This window comes from Peromyscus eremicus, chromosome 15 (genome assembly GCF_949786415.1).
Source record: "Peromyscus eremicus chromosome 15, PerEre_H2_v1, whole genome shotgun sequence".
Taxonomy (NCBI): domain Eukaryota; kingdom Metazoa; phylum Chordata; class Mammalia; order Rodentia; family Cricetidae; genus Peromyscus; species Peromyscus eremicus.
In genome coordinates, this window is record NC_081431.1 from 9,587,499 (window position 1) to 9,593,498 (window position 6,000).

Genomic DNA, 6,000 nt, shown 5'->3' on the forward strand with positions numbered 1-6,000 from the left:
TGTTCCAGCTTACAGTTCAGTGGTACATTATAGCAAGGATGTCTTGGCCCTGGGAGTTTCATGTGACTGGTCACACTGTGTCTACAGTCAGGAAGCAGAGTGCTATGAATGTTTGTGGTCAGCTGACTTTCTCCAGTTTGTGAAACCCAGGACCCCAGCCTGGGTTCTCCATTGGAAAAAACAAAATTTTCATTTGCAAGTGGTTATCAATTGGAGACTGACTCTGGGTTATGGGTGGAGGCATGTGTCCACTTCTGCTTTCAGCTTTAGACCACCAACGGGTGCAGCCCTGTGTGTGCTGCCCCAGTCTCTGTGAGCTCATATGTGTGTTGACCATGTTCATTTAGAGAATCTTGTTTTCTTGGTATCTTCCATCCCCTCTGGCTCTTACACCCTTTCCACCTCTCCCTCCACAGGATTTCGTGAACCCTCAAGGGAGGGATTTGAAGGCGATATCCCATTTAGGGCTGACTGTCCCCAGTCTCTCACTCTTGCAAAGACCCTGGCTGTGGGTCTCTGTATTTGCTCCATCTGCTGGGAGGAGGAGGCAGCTTCTCTGATGATGGCTGAGGAAGACACTAACCTATGAGTAGAGCAGAATGTCATTAGGAGTCATTTTATCACTATGTTTTTGAGGGTTGTTTTTTTTTTTTTGATGAGCAATATTTTATTTTACCCTAGGTCTCTGGGCTATCTAGTTTCAGGTTCTTTGGCACTTAAACAGTGTCAGGTATGGGTTGCATCTTGTGGAGTGGGTCTTCAGTCAGATCAGATGTCGCTTAGTGGCTCCCACAAGTTTTGTTCCACCATTATACTAGCATATACACACCATGGTAGACCAAGGGTTGGTTGGTGTTTCCATTTGTCTTTTGGTAGCACGCAGAGTACCTTCCAGTACCAAAGATGCTAAAAGGCAGGGCTGAAAGATCTATGTAGGTACCAGCTCAAGTTCTCCATGTTCAGTGGGTTGTAGAGAGGTCTTTTTCAGCAACGGGGCCTTGCCATCAATTTGTGATGAGAAATCTATAGTCTTGGCAACAGCCAGGGTTGTTTAGGGGTTACCATGAGACCCCTTTGGCCCTCAACTCAATAAAATGTAACCCAATCCTGGTACTGAAATCTTCATTTGGTGACAAGAGATGGCCAGTTGAGTCTTGGTCTCTACCATTATTTGGGGATTTCATTTAGATTACCTCCATATATCTATCTACTTTAGGAATTCTCTACTATATTAAGTTTCCATACTACCCCTCAAATGGCCCTTCATTTTAGCTGGCTCTCTGTGTATTTCCTCCTTCACCCTCTTTTGCTGTGGGATGTATGGCAAATGTGTTGCTAATTAATCAATAAAACACTGATTGGCCGTTGGCTAGGCAGGAAGTATAGGCGGGGCAAGGAGGAGAATAAAGCTGGGAAGTGGAAGGCTGAGTCAGAGAGACACTGCCAGCCGCCACGATGAGAAACAGCTTGTGAAGATGCCGGTAAGCCACGAGCCATGTGGCAAAGTATAGATGAATGGAAATGAATTAATTTAAGCTGTAAGAAAAGTTAGCAAGAAGCCTGCCACGGCCATACAGTTTGTAAGCAATATAAGTCTCTGTGTTTACTTGGTCGGGTCTGAGAGGCTGTGGGACTGGCAGGTGAGAGAGATTTGTCCTGACTGTGGACCAGGCAGGAAAACTCCAGCTACACTCTTTCCCCTTCCTTTCTCAACTTGAACCTCTCACCCCAGTTTTTCCTCCAATCTATCCATATATATCCATTCTATTTCCCTTTCCTAAGGAAATCTATCACCCTACCCACCATCCCTTACTCTATACTTAACCTCTGTGTTTCCATGGATTGTAGCTTAGTTTTCGTTGACTTAAAAGCTAATATCCACGTATAAGTGAATACATACCACATTTGTCTTTCTAGGCCTGAGTTACCTTACTCGAAATGATTTTTTTTTCTAGCTCTAATCATTTTCCTGTGAATTTCATGATTTAATTGTTTTTAATGGATGAGTAATAATCCACTGTGTAAATGCACCACATTTTCTTTATCCAGTCTTTTATTGAGGGGCACACAGGTTGTTTCCAGTTTCTGGCTATTATGAATAGAGCAGCAACGAACATGCTAGAGCAAGTGTCTTTGCGGTAGGATGTAGTGACGTTTGGGGTATATGCCCAAGAGCTCCATAGCTGGATCTTGAGGTAGATAGAACCCCATCTTCCTGAGGACCATTACACTGGTTTCTACTGTGGCTGTACAAGTTTGCACTCCCACCCACAATGCAGGAGTATCCCCCTTGTTCCTCATCCCGGCCAGCATGGTTGTCACCTGCTTTTATTGATCTTAACCATTCTGATGAGAATAAGATGAAATCTCAAAGTAGTTTTGATTGTTATATCCCTGATGGCCAAGGGTGTTGAACATTCCCTTAAGTGTTTCTCGGCCATTTGAGTTTCCTCTTTAGAGAATTCTCTGTTTAGATCTGTACCTCATTAATTGCATTATTTGTTGTTATTTTATTTCTTATTTTTTGAGTTCTTTATTTCTTTTGATATTAATTCTCTATTGGATGTGCAGTTGACAAAAATTTTGTCCCATTCTGTAGGCTGCCACTTTGTCAAAATGAGTGCCCTTTGCTGTGCAGAAGCTTCTCAGTTTCACGAGGTCCCATTTATTAATTGTTGATCTTAGTGCCTGTGCTAATGGTGTTCTGTTCAGAAGTCTTTTCCTGTGCCAATGAGTTCAAATCTATTCCCCACTTTCCTTTCTGTCAGGTTCAATGTATCTGATTTTATGTTGAGGTCTTTGATATGTTTGGACTTGAGTTTTGTGCAAGATGATAAGTATGGATCTATTGGATTCTTCTATATGCAGCTGTCTGGTTTGACCAGCACTATTTGTTGAAGATGCTGGCTGTCTTTTGTCCAGTGTATATTTCTAGCTTCTTTTTCAAAAACCATGTGTCCCTACATGTGTGGATTTATGTCTGGGACTTCAATTCTATTGGTAACATCTCTTTTTAAATTGTCATTTTAGGCCTTTTTCATATATATATATATATATATATATATATATATATATATATATGAGAAAGGAATTTCACATGTATATATAAAACATTGTGTTTTGACCAAGCCCAACCCCTGTTCCAACTATCCGATTCTTCTTTTACCCCCTTCACTTTTACCCCCAATTTCATGCTTGCTCTTTTTTTTAAAAAAATATTCCATTACGCACCATCTTATTTTATCATTTTTCTCCTGTATATGGTGTTCTATATACTTGTTTGACTTTCAAAATGAACTATGATTTTGTCCAAAATATAGGCTCATTCACTGTACTGTCAGTGCCTCACACAACACTGAAGAGCAGGAAGTGTGAGGCCATATTGCTACTGAGTTGCTTTTGGCATTTGATTGTTGTCCTATCTGCCCTAGATTCTTTACCCATATGGAAGGATTAGCTGACCTGTTCATTAGTTCACTGGTTTTCAGCAAAGTGCTTTGGGTGTCTACTATGTTTCTGACATTGATTGGATCACTCAGGGTATAGTTACAGACAAGAAACACATCCTTCGCTCTCATGGATCGTCTTATGTTCTAGAAGGAAAACCAGAATATGATAGGTAGATAAATCATTTAAGAATTATTAGCATTCCAACAAAACAAAGCCAAGTGACAAGAGTGAAGGCAGTAGAAAAGCAGAGTCATTTAGGCAGTAAGTAGACTCAGAGTCATGCCATGAATTCCCAAATAGTTTGGCCGTAATCCGAATCTGCAACTATTCTGGGAGGGGTCATGGGAGAGAATACGTTAATGTCTAGAGCTCCGAGGGTCTGATTACAAAAGATCCACCTCAAATCTTACTGCCTGGTTCCCCCAGTTCCATCATAGCTTCTTTTGTGATCTGTCCCTTTACTGTTTACGTGTTGCCTCTCCACACCAGAAATTGTTTCTTCAAATTCCTCATTTACTCAGGCAGAATCCCTGTCAGAGCAGACTGTGGTCCCTCAGTGTCATGGCACAGTCAGCACGTAGGCTGTAGGATCTGCCCACCTAGTGAGTGACATCTGGTGACTCTGGACAGTTTTGTAGCAGCACAAGTTTTTAAGTTTTCAGTATGTTTGTCTTTTGGGAACAATATTGGGATTTCTGAAGCTGGCAGTACTGCATTAGCTAAGACTCTTCTCTGACTCAAATAAGTAAAGATATTGTTCTTCGAGCTTCTGATTGGAGGGTGTGTGATGACCTTGTCAGACTGGCCTTTATTCCCTTATAGATCTGGTGAGGTGATTTGGTGCCTCCGGTTGTGATTGGTGCCTCAGTGGCAATCCAGGGTCTGGTCCCTTCTCTACCTATCACAGCTGCCACTTGGAGGATGATGGCTGTTTGTATTTCTGCCTCACTTATGTTCACTACTTAATTTATATCCTCATAATCCTCTATGACTTTATATTTGTGGACTCCTGTTTCCCAGTGTACACTGCCAATTTGCTAAAGGTCTGGGTAGTATCTTATGGCTTTTCTGAATCCTACCCACAGTACCTAGTGTACTGCTCTGACTAACCAAATAGTTACTCATTAAGTTGGTGCCATGATGACTGATGAAATCATTCTGGTTTTGATGACAGACCAGAGGTTATACATTCAAGTGAATGCTTTCCTTGGCAAGGTTGCTACCTGGGGAGACCACTCACATGTTTGATGATGTTATCAATAATGAAAATAACTTTCAGTGCCTTGCTATTTGAATATATGTTTTTAAATGTTTTAATTTTGTTTTATATGTGTGGTTGTTTGTTCTACATGTATGTCTGTGCACCAGTTGAACGTCTTATGCCTATGGAGGCCAGAAGATAGTTTGGATCCCCTCAAACTGGAATTACACACAGTTGTGAGCCATCACACTGGTGCTTGGAATCAAACCTGGGTCCTCTAGAAGAGTAGCTGATGCCTATAGCCTCTGAGCCATCTCTCCAGGCCCTCAACATATGTTCTTTACAATAACAAGCTCTGACCTCCAATGCCACCAGTAATCACTGCCACCACTACTTTCTGTGTCACAATAACTCCACTTTATGGAATATTTTATGATCTAACCCAAGATTGTTAAGATCATGTCTTCCCATTTCCAAATACAGCACTGGACCAGCTGATTTTCCATATATGAAAAGTAACTTTTTGCCACATCACTCTGTACAGTCCAGTTGTATACATCAGTTTAGGACTTACATATTTTGATGTCTCCTTGCAGTCATGACAATCAGTTACTTTGGACACTCATAATGTCTCAGCTACTGGTAGTGCTTCCTGGAGCTGTCACTATGACATAACAATTCATAGATGTCACACAGACATATAATATATATATATATATATATATATATATATATATATATATATATATATATATATACACACACACACACACACACACACACCCATGGATAAACTCTTTATCCATGCACACCTTGAGGTGTCCAGATTCAAAAGATGTTTGAAAATCTTTATGTAACTTACCTTTCACAAATACATCATAATTTGGGGAGTTTTAATGTTAAAACTAGCATAAATATTGTAAGTAGTCAAAAGTTGTTATAGGGTATGAAGATAATTTTATGGATCGACTTGACTGAGCACTAGCATCCAGTTATCTAGAAAAGCATGGTTCTGGGCACGTCTGTGCGGGCCTTCTGACTGGACTAACATTTGAACTGGTAGAAGGAAAGGCACATTCCCTTCCCTACAAAAGCGCTATGTTTGCTACTTTTCTTATTGTTGCTGTGAAACACCTGACAGAAACACCTTAGGGAGGTGGGTTTGAATTTGGTTCCTGGGTTTCAGGTCACAGTGGCAGGGAAGCCACGGCATGTGGGATCAACACAATACATGCAGCAGGAACTTGAAGTAGCAGCTTTTCACTTATTGACAGTCGGGAAGCAAGGGTCTTGGGCTGGAAAGGGGTGGGCATAGCCTCCAAAGGCCTACCCTAAGCGTCCTCCTTCTT

The 6,000-nt window shown here is 41.2% G+C and overlaps 1 long non-coding RNA gene across 1 annotated transcript in view; it reads right to left on the minus strand.

The window, feature by feature from the left end:
- Positions 1–5,305, minus strand: part of LOC131925699 (uncharacterized) — a 47,420-nt gene extending 42,115 nt beyond the window's left edge. Inside the window, exon 1 of the long non-coding RNA XR_009383320.1 lies at positions 5,226–5,305. This is a non-coding gene — a long non-coding RNA (uncharacterized LOC131925699). The remainder of the gene's footprint in view (positions 1–5,225) is intronic.
- Positions 5,306–6,000: the final 695 nt, after the last annotated feature.